The 16,349-nt window shown below is 46.2% G+C and overlaps 1 protein-coding gene and 1 pseudogene across 7 annotated transcripts in view; one reads left to right on the forward strand and one right to left on the reverse strand.

Annotated features, from left to right (window-relative positions):
- LOC139273441 (zinc finger protein 721-like) overlaps positions 1-1,903 on the reverse strand; it is a 460,657-nt pseudogene extending 458,754 nt beyond the window's left edge.
- LOC139273419 (histone H2A) overlaps positions 1-16,349 on the forward strand; it is a 605,799-nt gene that overhangs the window by 588,147 nt on the left and 1,303 nt on the right. Inside the window, exons 1-5 of one of the 7 annotated variants that reach the window (XM_070890327.1) lie at positions 2,154-2,363; positions 7,822-7,912; positions 9,460-9,573; positions 10,963-11,151; positions 12,028-12,116. The gene's annotated coding sequence lies outside the window, so the exon portion shown is untranslated. Of the gene's footprint in view, positions 1-2,153; positions 2,364-6,981; positions 7,068-7,263; positions 7,288-7,821; positions 7,913-9,459; positions 9,574-10,962; positions 11,152-12,027; positions 12,117-16,349 lie in introns of those variants that run through there. The other 6 variants (XM_070890324.1, XM_070890329.1, XM_070890326.1 and 3 more) reach the window with 6 other exon arrangements.

Here is a 16,349-nt window from a genome sequence, read left to right on the forward strand (position 1 = left end):
CACTCTGATCTCACCGGGCCCCCGGGTTACACAATGTCTGATCTCACTGGGCCCCCGGGATACACAATGTCTGATCTCACTGGGCCCCCGGGATACACACTGTCTGGTCTCACCGGGCCCCCGGGTTACACACTGTCTGATCTCACTGGGCCCCCGGGTTACACACTGTCTGATTTCACTGGGCCCCCGGGTTACACACTGTCTGATTTCACTGGGCCCCCGGGTTACACACTGTCTGATCTCACTGGGCCCCCGGATTATGTCTGATCTCACTGGGCCCCCGGGATACACAATGTCTGATCTCACTGGGGCCCCGGAATACACACTGTCTGATCTCACTGGGCCCCCGGGTTACACACTGTCTGATCTCACCGGGTCCCCGGGTTACACACTGTCTGATCTCACTGGGTCCCGGGGTTACACACTGTCTGATCTCACCGGGCCCCCGGGTTACACACTGTCTGATCTCACCGGGTCCCGGGGTTACACACTGTCTGATCTCACTGGGCCCCCGGGTTACACACTGTCTGATCTCACCGGGTCCCGGGGTTACACACTGTCTGATCTCACTGGGCCCCCGGGTTACACACTGTCTGATCTCACTGGGTCCCGGGGTTACACACTGTCTGATCTCACCGGGCCCCCGGGTTACACGCTGTCTGATCTCACTGGGCCCCCGGGTTACACTCTGTCTGATCTCACCGGGCCCCCGGGTTACACACTGTCTGATCTCACCGGGTCCCCGGGTTACACACTGTCTGACCTCACTGGGCCCCCGGGTTACACACTGTCTGATCTCACCGGGCCCCCGGGTTACACTCTGTCTGATCTCACCGGGTCCCCGGGTTACACACTGTCTGATCTCACCGGGCCCCCGGGTTACACTCTGTCTGATCTCACCGGGTCCCCGGGTTACACACTGTCTGACCTCACTGGGCCCCCGGGTTACACACTGTCTGATCTCACCGGGTCCCCGGGTTACACACTGTCTGACCTCACTGGGCCCCCGGGTTACACACTGTCTGATCTCACTGGGCCCCCGGGTTACACACTGTCTGATCTCACCGGGCCCCCGGGTTACACACTGTCTGATCTCACCGGGTCCCGGGGTTACACACTGTCTGATCTCACTGGGCCCCCGGGTTACACACTGTCTGATCTCACCGGGTCCCGGGGTTACACACTGTCTGATCTCACTGGGCCCCCGGGTTACACACTGTCTGATCTCACTGGGTCCCGGGGTTACACACTGTCTGATCTCACCGGGCCCCCGGGTTACACGCTGCCTGATCTCACTGGGCCCCCGGGTTACACTCTGTCTGATCTCACCGGGCCCCCGGGTTACACACTGTCTGATCTCACCGGGTCCCCGGGTTACACACTGTCTGACCTCACTGGGCCCCCGGGTTACACACTGTCTGATCTCACCGGGCCCCCGGGTTACACTCTGTCTGATCTCACCGGGTCCCCGGGTTACACACTGTCTGACCTCACTGGGCCCCCGGGTTACACACTGTCTGATCTCACCGGGTCCCCGGGTTACACACTGTCTGACCTCACTGGGCCCCCGGGTTACACACTGTCTGATCTCACTGGGCCCCCGGGTTACACACTGTCTGAGCTCACTGGAAGTTTCAGTCTATCTCCCGCATGTCCCCAAACCCTGAGCTCCGGGGCTGTGTGTTCAGTTCGGTGTTTTCCCTCACAGACTCACCGCACCCTCCCCGCCCGCCGGCCGAGCGCTCTGCCTCTGCCCCGGCCCCGGCCCCGGCCCCGGCCGCCCACCATCAGTCTGGTTCCCTGCGGCCCCCGGTTCCCCACATTGTCTCACCGCTGGTTACAGCAAACTGTCCTGCATCCGGAGACTGGGGGTGGGGAGGGCGGCACCGAGCATGCGCACTGCCGCCACAGAGCGTGTTCCTGCATAAATTAATGACCTTCAGAGAATTCTCGGTCGTCTATTGGTTGCGTGAAGCAGATTGCCAGCCACTCCCACCAATAGGAGCCGGCAGCGCCGCAGAGCCCCGCCCACTGTGATGAAGGCGCGCTGGGCAGCTTGGGGGGTCACGTGGTTCCTGAGTTCAAAAATTGCGGATGTTCAACCGTTACCAGTAAACGTCACAGCCCCGCCCACATCGCCTGTGACGTCAATGCTGAGGGGCGGCACCACTCCCAATGGGCCGGCGCCGGACTCCAAGCTCACCCCTGCAGTATTAATAATAACTTTTCTTTATAGAGCGTCTTTAACGTAGTAAAACGTCCCAAGGCGCTTTACAGCAGTGTTACAGGACACAACACATACATTTGACACCGAGCCACAAAAGCAGAAATTGCGGCAGATGACCAAAAGCTGGGTCAAAGAGGTAGATTTTAAGGAGGGTCTGAAAGTAGGAAAGAGGCGGAGAGGTTTAGGGAGGGAGTTCCAGAGCTCGGGGCCCAGGCAGCTGAAGGGCCGGACACCGATGGTGGCGCGATTATAATCAGGGATGGTCAAAAGGGCAGAATTTGAGGAGTGCAGACATCTTGTGGGCTGCAACAGATTCCAGAGATCGGGAGGGGCGAGGCCATAAAGTGATTTGTAAAAAGTGATTTGTGATTAACAACAACTTTTAACAGTGAGTCTTGTTTATTTTGTTTATTTGTACATGGGACGTGCTGGCAACGGAAGAATAACCATAATATGATAAAATGTTACATTAAGTTTGAAAGTGATTTTGTTAAATCAGAAACTGGGGTCTTAAATTTAAACAAAGCAAACTTTTTAGGTATGAGAGGTGAGTTGTCTAAGATACATTCGGAAACTACATTAAAAGGTATCAAGATAGATAAGCAATGGCTTGCTGTAAAGAATTAATACATAATTTACAATAATTACATTCCTTTTAAGGCACAAAACCCCCACAGGAAAGGTGGTCCAACTGTAGCTAATAAGTGAAGTTAAAGATAGTTTTAGATCGAAGGAAGAAGCTTATAATGTTGCCAAAAAGAGCAGTAAGCCTGGGGATTGGGACCATTTTAGAATTCGGCAAAGGAGGACCAAGAAACTGACCAAGAAAGGGAAAATAGAAAATGAGAGTAAACTAGCGAGAGACATAAAAACAGACTGTAAAAGCTTCTGTAGGTATGTTAAGAAGGAAAAATTAGCAAAAGTAAATGTGGGTCCCCTACAGGCTGAGAAATTATAATGGGGAATAAGGAAATGGCAGAGAAATTAAACCAATACTTTGGGTGGAAAATTGTGGTTGTAAGCTTCTTTTGGGTGAACACATCCGACATGAATTTTAAAAAAAATTGCCTGGTGGTCTCAGAGGAACATAGGATTGCGGTTGGAGTCCGAGTTTCATAGTGCAGTGTACAGGGCCATGTCTTCCAGGTATGTATTCGTATCCTGGGATCACGTGGGCCTGAACCACCAATGAACATCATTGATAATAATGGGAGCTCCGGTTGTATGAGCTCCCATTGCTTTCAGCAACAACTTTATTTATATACCGCTTTTAACGTAGTAAAATGTCCCAAAGCACTTCAGTGTTACAAGACAAAGCAAATAAATTTGACACCGAGCCACATAAGAAATTACAACAGATGACCAAAGCTGGTCAAAGAGTAGCTTTAAGGTGCATCTTAAAGGGGGAAAGAAATGTTCAGAGGGAGAGAGGCTTAGGGAGGGAGTCCAGAGCTTCGGGCACAGGCAGCTGAAGGCACGGCCACCGATGTTGAACAGTTCTAATCAGGAATGCTCAAGAGGGCCAATTTTGAGGAACGCAGACATCACGTGGTATTGTGAGGCTGAAAGAGATTACAGAGATAGGGAGGGGCAAGGCCATGGAGGGATTTGTAAACAAGCATGAGAATTTTGAAATCGAGGCGTTGCTTAACTGGGAGCCAATGTAGGTCAGCGAGCACAGGGGTGATGGGTGATCAGGACTTGGTGCAAGTTAGGACATGGGCTGCCGAGTTTTGAATGACCTCAAATTTACATAAGAACATAAGAAATAGGAGCAAAAGTATGGCCATAGGGCCCCTCGAGCCTGCTCTGCCGTTTAATACGATGATGGACTGAAGTCCACTTCCCTGCCCGCTCCCCATAACCCCCTATTCCATTCTCGGTTAAGAAACTGTCTATCTCTTTTTTAAATTTATTCAATGTCCCAGCTTTCACAGTTGTCTGAGGCAGCGAATTCCACAGATTTACAACCATCTGAGAGAAGAAATTTCTCCTCCTCTCAGTTTTAAATGGGTGGCCCCTTATTCTAAGATTATGCCCCCTAGTTCTAGTCTCCCCCATCAGTGGAAACATTCTCGCTGCATCCTTCTTGTCAAGCCCCCTCATAATCTTACACGTTTCGATAAGATCACCTCTCAATCTTCTGAATTCCAGTGAGTCGAGGCTCAACCTACTCATCATTTCCTCATAAGTCAACCCCCTCATCTCTGGAATCAACCTCGCGAACCTTCTCTGAACAGCCTCCAAAGCAAGTATATCCTTTCATAAATAAGGAAACCAAAACTGTACGCAGTATTCCAGGTGTGGCCTCACCGATACCCTGTATAACTGTAGCAAGACTTCCCTGCTTTTATACTCCATCCCCTTTGCAATAAAGGCCAAGATTCCATTGGCCTTCCTGATTACTTTTGTATTTCATGCACAAGTACCCCCAGGTCCTGCTGTACTGCAGCACTTTGCAATTTTTCTCCATTTATAAAATAACTTGCCCTTTGATTTTTCTTCTGACAAAGTGCATGACTTCACAATTTCCAACATTATACTCCATCTGCCAAATTTTTGCCCACTCACTTAGCCTGTCTATGTCCTTTTGCAGATTTTTTGTGTCTTCCTCACACATTGCTTTTCCTCCCATCTTTGAATCATCTTGGCTGTGTTACACTTGGTCCTTTCTTCCAAGTTGTTAATATAGATTGTAAATAGTTGGGGTCCCAGCACTGATCCCTGCGGCACGCCACTGGTTACTGATTGCCAACCAGAGCAAGAACCATTTATCCCAACTCTCTGTTTTCTGTTAGTTAGCCAAGCCTCTATCCATGCTAATATATTACCCCAACCCCGTGAACTTTTATCTTGTGCAGTAATGTTTTATGTGGCACGTTGTCAAATGCCTTCTGGAAGTCCAAATACATCACATCCACTGGTTCCCCTTAATCCACCCTTCTCGTTACATCCTCAAAGAATTTGACAAAGCAAATTTGTCAAACATTACTTCCCCTTCATACATGCAAATATGTTTGATTAACGTGAAAATATAAATTGTGTTCACCACCCCACCAGCCTCGCTTTGTCTGTCTGTCTCTCTCCTCCTAAACTGAGGGACATTTAACAGTGATCTATCCATCCCATCCTCATCACCCAGAGATGGCTATCGGAGTGAGCGGTGAGAGACAGGCATAGTATCAGTCTTAAACACCCGAACTGTGTCTGCATATTAGGCTCAATACTAGTATCACACATTCATGTATAACATCAGTGGGGAGAGAGAGACACACACATTATCAGTCTTACACTTGGCATCAGTGTCTCCATATTACGCTCAGTAACAGTGCCACACTGTCATGTATAGCACCAGAGAGAGAAACAGTGTCTGACATATCAAGAAAGACTGGATCAACTGGGCTTGTATTCACTGGAGTTCAGAAGAATGAGAGGGGATCTCATAGAAACATTTAAAATTCTGACGGGTTTAGACAGGTGAGATGCAGGAAGAATGTTCCCAATGTTGGGCAAGTCCAGAACCAGGGGTCACAGCCTAAGAATAAGGGTAAGCCATTTAGGACTGCGATGAGGAGAAACTTCTTCACCCAGAGAGTGGTGAACCTGTGGAATTCTCTACCACAGAAAGTTGTTGAGGCCAATTCACTAAATATATTCAAAAAGTAGTTAGATGTAGTCCTTACTACTAGGGGGATCAAGGGGTATGGCGAGAAAGCAGGAATGAGGTACTGAAGTTGCATGTTCAGTCATGAACTCGTTGAATGGCGGTGCAGGCTCGAAGGGCCGAATGGCCTACTCCTGCATCTATTTTCTATGTTTCTATGTGTCAGTGTTGTATTCAAGTGTGTCCACATCACATGAAATAACAGGATCCCACCTTCACAAACAGTACAAGAAAAAGGGGACAGCAACTGCGAGAGAGAGAGACAGGAGAGATCGAGGCAGGTTGAATGGCGGTGCAGGCTCGAAGGGCCGAATGGCCTACTCCTGCACCTATTTTCTATGTTTCTATGTGTCAGTGTTGTATTCAAGTGTGTCCACATCACATGAAATAACAGGATCCCGCCTTCACAAACAGTACAAGAAAAAGGGGACAGCAACTGAGAGAGAGAGAGAGAGAGAGAGACAGGAGAGATCGAGGCAGGACCGTGAGACACAGAAACATGCACAGTATCAGTTCCAGACTGACCTGTGAAGTCTGCTTTTATCCTGAAAGTCCCCATTGGAGGGACAAAAGTTAAAGTCTCTCACTGATATTGTACCACAGACAGACACATTATTAATCCCACACTGCGGGACAGTGTCAGAGAGTGAGAGAAACAAGGTCCCACATTTAACCCTCGCTTGCCTGTTGTACTCTCTCTAATCTTGCAGCTCAGGGCCGTTCGGTATTACTCTCAGTGACCGAGTGTTTCACTCTGATTAAATTAATCTGGGACTGTTTCTGTCAGATATTAACTCCTGCACGGTCCCAGAAAACACTCCTGCTCTCTCGTCCCTCCGATGTTTCTGCAGGATTGCTTTGTGAGGACAGGCTCATGAATAGAAAAACACCCTGCACGGAATGATCCCAAATTGAGCATCTCAAAGGGACTTTAAACAATCTCTGTCCTTTCCCCCCCAGGCCCAGTTCCTTTGCTCATACTCTGATTAAAGTGAATTGGGAAAGTTCACTTTGTGATTATAGACTGCGCATGCGTGGTTAAGCCCCGCCCCCTGTGTTGATTTCCAGTGAGCAGAAGAGCACATGTGCCCTTCCCTCCCCCAGCCCTGCCTGTGAGCGCTATTCACTCAGTGAGCGGAAGAAGATGGTTTAAACAGCCGGGAATGGAGCCCCAGGGTAAGGCAGCGAGCAGCAGCCTCCTTCCAGCAGCACATCGCTTTGAGAGCGTGTCCGCAGATGGGCTCAGAGATCGGCACTGAGTCTGGGGGAAGTTCAGGGGGAGTCGGGGGATGTGTGTAACAGGCAAAGTGGAGCAAGAACTGGTCTCAGTGCGTGGAGTGAGTGGGGGAAGGGAGAGGCCATTCTCAGGCTGTTGTGGACAGCGTGTGTGTCCCGGGTAAGGGAGACAGAATGGGAAGGATCTGCTGTTTACAATCATTGCTGCTTTCTCCCTGCAAACCAGTAGTGAACATTCCTGCTTTAGTTACAGTCTCACCGTGTTTGTTGTCATTGGACAGCGAGCAGTGGAAGCAGAGCCGGACAGTGAGGATTTATACAAGGAGCATCTATTGCAGGCACCGGGTGAGAAATGTGAAGGACATGTTTTAAACAGCGGCTCTTTGTTTTTGGTTGAACGGTTAGTGCCCTGGGAGAGGGGAGCAGCAATCTGAGCTGTGTAAAAGTCCGTGCTCCATCGGGTCGTCGACATTCTGGATGCCAGTAAATTGCTGTAAATCTGCCCAACACACTTGGTGTGCAGAAGCTGAGTGCTGCAATACTGCAGTGGAGTCAGACACTGACACTGTTTGTATCGCTGGCTTCCCTTTGTGAATGTTCATAATGATTACTAATTGAACGATTACATTCATCACTTTAGTCTTTTCTACCTCTCCTATTCTTGAATGATCAGATATTCCTTTTCTTCCTACAGGCAAGGAATTGAAGGAACCGGAACAAATGTGAAGTTTCCTCCACCTGAGACATAAAGAACAGTGCAACCAGCTCCTTCTCACACATAGTAGGTACGGTACCGATCACAGTGTGCGGATGCACAGACAGGTTATCCGAATTAAATATGTTTGTGTTGCTGAATGGCTTCCTCCTATTCCTGTGTAACAGGCCTGAGGGGGCTGATGGCCACCTCCTGTTGCTAGTGTAACAGACGGGAGATACTGACTAACCTTCTCGTGTTTTTAATGTAATAAACACAAGGTTCTTAAAGGCTTCCTCCTATTCATATGTAACAAGCTCTAGGGGCAGAATGACCTTCCCCTGTATCAGGCTAGAATGGGTTGAATGGCCTCCTTTAGTTCTTATGTAACAGGTTCCAGGGGATGAATAGCCACTTCTATTCCTGTGTAACAGACTCTAGGGGCTGAATGGCCTCCTCCAGTTGCAATGTAACAAGCTCGAGGGGCTGAATGCCATTCTCCTGTTCCGATGAAACACTCCCGAGGGGATGAATGCCCTTGTCCTATTCCTAATGTAAAAGACCTGAGGGGCAGAATTGCTTCCTCCTATTGCTTTCTAACTCCAATGGCTGAATGGCCCTCTCCAGTTCCTAATGTAACAGGCTCGAGGAGCAGAATGGCCCTCTCCAGTTCCTGAAACTTTCTCGGGGGGGGGGGGGGGGGGGGGGGGGTGTGGGTGTGGGGATGGGGGGGGGTGTGGGGATGGGGGGGGGCGGTGAACAGCCTCCTCCGGTTCCTACGTAACATGCTTGAGGGTCTGAATGACCTACTCCTGTTCCGATGTGAAAGGCTCGAGAGGATGAATGGCCTCCTCTATTCATGTGTAACAGTATCCAGTCGATGCATTGCCACCACTAATTCCTTTTCACAAGGCTGAGGTGCTGAATGCTCACCTCCTGTTTCTATGCAACAAACACGAGGGTCTGAAGGGCCTCCTATTCATTTGTAACGGGTTTGAGGGGCTGAATGATGTCCATCTATTCCTGTAAAGCAGACTCCAGGGCTGAATGGCCCACTCCAGTTCCTAATGTAACAGAGTCGAGGGGCAGAATGGCCTACTGTTCCTATGTAACAGGATCCAGGGACTGAATGGGCCTCCTCCTGTTCCAATGTAACACGCTCGAGGGACTAAATGGCCTCCTGTTCCAAATGTAACAGACTCGAGGAACTGAATGGCTTCCTCCTGTTCTGTATGTAACAGGCTCGAAGGGATGATTTGCCTTTTTTTAATTTGTTCACTGGATGTTGGTGTCGCTGGCAAGGCCAGCATTTATTGCCCATCCCTAATTGTCCTGGAGAAGATGGTGTTGAGCCACTTTCATCAACGGCTGCAGTCCGTGTGATGATGGTGCTCCCACAGTGCTGTTAGGAAGGGAGTTCTGATCCTCTGTAACAGGTTCCATGTGCTGAAAGGCCTCCTCAAGTTCCCAGATCCAGGGACTGTTCTTCCCCGTTGTTTTGGAAATAGCATCGGGCAGTAAACAGGAGCTCAATGCTTCTTGCCCACCAGCTCTCTGATCATCGCTCCTCGCGCTGATTATGTTTTCTCATCTCGCTCAAATGTCTCAAAATGTTGCTTTCTGTTCCATCACCTCTAGGGTTATTAGCCAAGTTTGCATCAAGCAAATCGTGATCTCACCAGTAACAGCACTTTCCCAACTGTTATCCAAGAGGCTGCTTCTGACATTTTCTTCTGCGTAAATGTTAACCACGTAAGTAACTGAAAATCTTCATTTCTACAGCAACAACAAACACTTGCATTTATGACAGTTACAGAATGAATCCCACACTCACTGTACCACTGACAGATATAGTTTATGTAATGTACTAATAGCTCGTCTCTACTCCAAATATTTCTGAATCGCATTCGTCCAATATGATGTGCAAAACTATTGTCTGTTGGGGTCATCTCTGATCTGTAAATTTCACAAATATAGGATAAAACCCACTCTCTCATACCAGAAACTGACAGGTACAGAATAAATCCCACACTCTCATACCAGAAACTAATAGGTACAGAGCAAACACACACTCGCTTACCCCAGAATGAGAGATACAGAATAAAACCCACACTCACATATCAGAAACTAACAGGTACAGAGGAGAGGAAACACACATTCACTTACCCCAGAATGAGAGATACAGAATGAATCCCACATTCACGTTGCACAAACTGACATATATAAAGGTAAAAATCCACACTCAGATACCAGAAACTGACACCCCACACATCTACCACAAACTGATGGTACAGAAAAAAAAACACAATCACATCCTAGAAACTGACAGGTACATATTAATTCCTACACTCACACAGCAGGAACTGACAAGTACAGAATAAAACCCACATTCACAAAGCAGAAACTGACAGGTACAGAATACAATCAACACCCAGATTCCAGAAACTGACAGGTACAGAATGCAATCCACATTGAGATACCAGAAAGTGACTGGTACAGATTAAAACCACAGTCACATATCAGAAACTGACAGGTACCGATTCAACTCCATACTCCCATACCGGAATCTGATAGGTACAGAATAAAATCCACACTCCGATCTGAAAAACTGACATACTGGTCAATATTAACTCACATACCAGAAGCTGACGATATAGGTTAAAGTACACACTCACATAACAGAAACTGACAGGTACATGATAAAACACACACACACATAACAGAAACTGACAGGTACAGATAAAGATTCGCTTAGATACCAGAAACTGACAGATACAGAATAAAACCTACACTCACATCAAAACTTGACAGGTACAGAATAAATCCCACATTCACATAGCAGAAACTGACAGGTACAGTATGAAACCCACACCCACGTATCTGAGCAATAATATGCAAGTAAAACCCATACTCGCCTATTGGAAACTGACAGGGAAACACACACACCAGAGACTGATGGAACAAGTAGAACAGTTTAGGCTTTCTCCAGTGTCAGGCTCACACAATTATATTTTCAATGTGGCCCATTTAATTAGTGATAAAAGCAACTTGTGAAACAATCCCATTTTTGCTAATTTAATTTGTGACAAAAAGATGGTCTGAGCATGCGCTAAATACATGCTGCTCCTCCCCTCCACACAGTGTTTAAACTGACAGGAAGGGCCCAGGTGAGCTCTCCTCCCCCAGCTCTGTCAGCGGCTGCCGTTTCCTCTGTGCTGGGCTGATGATCGTTGAACACATCAGGGAGCGGAGATATCCCAGGCCCGAGTAAGGGAGCAAACAGCAGCTCATCACATTGGGACTGTGTCCGCAGATGGGCTTTGAGTCGGGGTAAGTTCAGCGGCAGTCGGGGGCTGTCTGTAAGAGGCAGAGTGAAGTAGGAACTAGTTCTGGAACATGGAGTGAGTGGGGGAAGGGGGAGCCCATTCTCGGGCTATGTGTGTACGGTGTAAGGTAACAGAGAAAGTAAATCACCTCGCTCTTTCAAATCATTGCTGCTTTCTTTCCCCAAATCAGTAGTGAATGTTCCTGATTCAGTTCCAATCTCACCGTGTCTGTTGTTCTTGGACATTGAACAGTGGAAACACAGCCTGAGAGTGAGGATGTGAGGAGTGTCACAAAGTGCTTCTATTGCAGGCACCAGAAGAAGAATGTGATAGGAGACATTTCAAAAATGGGTTATTTTGTTTTGGTGCATTGAATTCTTCAGAACCATGTTGCTGGTGATCAAGCGATACATTGTCGCCCCCTCAGATACATCAGCATCTGGTAACTGAGACATTCTGTTAATGACCCAGGCCATTAACTCTGTTTCAATAGATTGAGAACAATTGTTGTACAGCCCAGGTACCTGTGGTTATATTCCAGGAAGCAATTCAGAATTTTACAGGTAGTCCCATGGAAGCGGGAGATATCAACCTGAACTGTGCCAATCGGGTGGTCCCATTCATGGACCAGTGCTGGGTTTGGGTTGTGTCTGGATGCTGATAACTTACTATAGAACCGTCCTATACACCTGGTGTGGTGAATCTGAGTGTCGCTGTACTGCAGTGAGATCAGACAAGGACACTGTTTGTATCGCAGATTTCTCTCTCCAGATACTTTACTTTATTAAACACAAACACATGAATTATAACTTTATTTTTATATTCTCTCCATTAACTGTCCATATCATAACTAATAGTGTTTTCCTATTATTATTCTCAGAGCAAAATACTTCACCAAGCCAGAATAAATTTGATCTTTCCTCAACCCGGAACACAAGGAACAGTGCAGGCAACTCCTTCTCACACACAGTAAGTACATTATCACTCACAGAGCGCAGAGACACAGAACTGACCTCAATCATATTGTCACAGGCAGCAGAAGCTGTCAGTCCCACAGTGATTCAAATTCCCAGAGTTATATTATGAATCCCACAGTCACTTGGAGCAGTACAATAATGTAGTGTTTCAAAGTCCAATCATATCGCATTGAAAGGCAGATCCAATTTCACTCCCTTACTCGCACACACAAACAGATAGACACTGACATAGTGTCAATTCACACTCGTGTCTGTACAATGACTCTCAAACCCAACAGCTAACATACAAGAGCAGAGAAACGGAGGTAATGGACTGAACCAAACCTCCTCCTGAGACAGTTATCGGTAATCGCAAACTATCATCCGCCTGCAGCAGGTGGAAAAGGAACCAAATCCAACAGTCACACAGAGCAAGAATAGCTCAGTACAAGAGACTGTCAATTACATAATGAATCTCACTCACACACATCACCAGTCTAACAGATACATAATCAATCCCACACTCACACACATCACCAGTCTAACAGATACACAATCATCCCACACTCACAAACAGTACCAGAGACTGAGAGAAACATAATGATTCATACACTCCGACACATTGAATGACAGATTGCGATTCTTTTTCAATCATTTCCAGTATCTGAGATTGACTGACTGACAGTGAAACCCACACTCCCGTACCAGGCACTTAGAGCTACAGACAAATACTCACACTCACATACCAGAGACAGATAGTTAGAGAGTGAACTCCACAGTCACTCACCAGAAACTGACAGGTACAGAAAAAAAAACACTTTTGCATTCCAGAGACTGATAGATACAGAGTAATACCCACACTCACATTCCAGAGACTGATAGATACAGAGTAATACCCACACTCACATTCCAGAGACTGATAGATAGAGTAATACCCACACTCACATTCCAGAGACCGATAGATACAGAGTAATACCCACACTCACATTCCGGAGACTGACAAATACAGACTAAAAACCACACTCCCGTAACATAATCTTACAGGTACTGATTAAAACCCTTACTCAAATATCAGAAACCGATAGATACAGAATGAAACCCACACTCACTTCCCAGAGATGGATAGATACAGAATAAAACACATATCAGAGATTGACAGAGCAAAATCAACACTGACCTGAAAGTGACTGACTGATTTAATGTCAAACCCACAATACCACAGCTGTACCAGACACTTAAAGGCACAGAATGAAATCAACATTCATTAATAGCAACTGACGGGTACAGAAAACATACACACTAACATACCAGTGACAGACAGGTAGAATGTGGTAAACTGCACACTCACATAACAGAAACTGTGACATATAGAATATAACCCCACTCATAACAGAAACAGACAGGCACAGCTAAAAAGTGCCACACTCACACACAAGAGACTGACCGGTACAGAGTGAAATCCACATTCACACACTTGAATAAAACACACGTTCACATAACAGAAACTGACAGGAGGAAAACCCACATACACATACCATAGACTGACATTCACAGAATAATACCCACACTCAGATACCATAGACTGATGGATACAGAGTAAACCCATACTCACACCAAAGACTAATAGATACAGAGTGAAGATCACACTCACATCCCAGAGAATGACCACTGTAGAGTAAAATCCACACAGACATAAAAGTGAGTGATAGATAAAGAATAAAACCTGCACTCACATCCCAGAGAGTGAAAGATAGACAAAAATACACAATCATGTTACTGAGATTGATACATACAGATAATACCCAAATACATATACCAGAAACTGACAGGTGCAGAGAAAAACCACACTCAAATCTCAGAGACTGACAGATAAAGAATAAAACTCTCACACACATCCTCGAGAGTGATAGATACAGACTTAAATAAGTTATTGTACTGATTGAACACTTACTCATGTAACACAAACTGACAGGTACAGTGTAAAACCCCACACTCCCATTCCTGAAACTGACAGGTACAGCGCTAAAACCCACATTCACATCAGAGAAACTGAAAGTTGCAGAATGAAGCCCCACTCAAATACCAGAAACAGACAGATACAGACAAAAGCCCACATTACCTGAAACTGACCGAGAGTAAAACCCACACTTGCCTACCAGAGATTTAAATTTACAGATACAATCCACACATACCAGAGACTGAAAGGTAGAGAGTGAAAGCCATACACACACATACACCAGTAACTGACGGATACAGATTACAACCCACATTCACATATCAAACACTGACAAATAAAGAGTAAAACCGCATTCACAAAGAAAATCAACACTCAAATACCAAAAATTGACAGTGCCGGAGGAAAACCCACAATCACAGAGTAGAAACAGACATGAACAGAGTAAAATGCACACTCACATTTCAGAAACCGATGGGTACAGAATACAGCTCGCATTCACATAACAGAAACTGACTGGGATAGAGGAATCGCAAACTAACACACCAGAGACTGACAAGTCGAGTGAAATCCACACACACACCAAAAACTGTTATATACAGAGTAAAATTCACACTTGTATACCAGAGAATGAAAGATACAGAATGAAACCCACATTCACTTACCAGTAATTGACAGATACAGAGTGAAAACCTCTCTTCCATACCATAAACTTACAGGTATAAAGGAAAAGCCACACTCGCTAACCAGAGACTGACAGATACAGAATAAATACTACACACTCTGGTGGGCGTAGTCTATAGGCCTCCTAACAGTAGCTACACTATTGGATGGAGTATAAATTAAGAAATAATGGAGGCTTGTAAAAAAGGAACAGGAATAATCATGGGCAATTTTAATCTTCATATTGATTGAACAAATCAAATTGGCCAAGGTAGCCTTGAGGAAGAATTCATAGTGTGTATCCGGGATAATTTCCTTGAACAGTACTTTGCGGAACCAACCAGGGAGCAGGCTATCTTAGAACTGGTACTGTGTAATGAGAACATAAGAAATAGGAGCACGCCATTTGGCCTCTCGAGCCTGCTCTGCCATTTAGTAAGAACGTGGCTGGTCCGATCATGGACTCAGCTCCACTTCCCTATCCGCTCCCCATAATCCTTTATTCCCTTAACGCTCAAAATTTTCACTTTAAGTATATTTAATGGCCCAGCCGCCACAGCTCTCTGGGACAGAGAATTCCACAGATTTACAACCACCTGAGAGAATAAATTCCTCTCATCTCAGTTTTAAATGGTTGACCCCTTATTCTGAAACTATGTCCTATAGTTCTAGTTTCCCCCTATGAGTGGAAATATCCTCATTGCATCTACCTTGTCGAGCCCCCTCATTATCGTTTATGTTTCAATAAGACCGCCTCTCATTCTTCTGAATTCCAATGAGTATAGACCCAACCTACTCAACCTATCTTCATAATCAACCCCCTCATCTCCGGAATCATCCTAGTGAACCTTCTCTAAACTGCCTCCAATGCAAGTATATCCTTCCTTAAATACAGCGGTTAAAACTGTATGCAATACTCTAGGTGTGACCTCACCAATACGCTGTACAGTTGTAGCAGGACTTCTCTGCTTTTATACTTCAACCCCTTGCAATAAAGGTCAACATTCCATTTGCCTTCCTGATTACTTGCTGTACCTGCATACTAACTTTTTGTGTTTCATGCACAAGTACCCCCAGGTCCCTCTGCACTGCAGCACTTTGCAATTTTTCTCCATTTAAATAAAAATTTGCTTTTTTTTTTCTGCCAAAGTTGACAACCTCACATTTTCCCACATTATATTCGGGACAGACTCCACTTGGAATGTACTGGGGCTAGGGTCCTGGCGAACCGAATAACTGGGGCTGCAGAGAAAGCTTTAACTAATCAGTCGGGGGGAGGGGGTGGGGGCAGGGCGCGGTGGGGGGAGGGTTCAGGTGAGCAGAAACCTAAAAGCTTAAAGGACAAGGTGAAGGCAATAAAGCAGGGTAGCATTGAGGGAAACGAAAACCAAAGCGTGACAGGAAGGGACAGAATCTATAAACATAAGAGTGTAACCGGAAACTGGGGACGTAGCAGGAGCAAAGCCATGCTGACTCTGCTTGACTGAATTATGCTTTTCCAAATGTCCTGCGACAGATGTTAGGGTAACTGGTCTTGTGACACTGTTGTGAAGCACCTTGGGACGTTGTACTATGTTAAAGCTGCTATATAAATAAAAATTATTATTATTAACAAAAGGAAAGCTGCAG

The sequence above is a fragment of the Pristiophorus japonicus genome, chromosome 9, assembly GCF_044704955.1.
Source record: "Pristiophorus japonicus isolate sPriJap1 chromosome 9, sPriJap1.hap1, whole genome shotgun sequence".
Taxonomy (NCBI): domain Eukaryota; kingdom Metazoa; phylum Chordata; class Chondrichthyes; family Pristiophoridae; genus Pristiophorus; species Pristiophorus japonicus.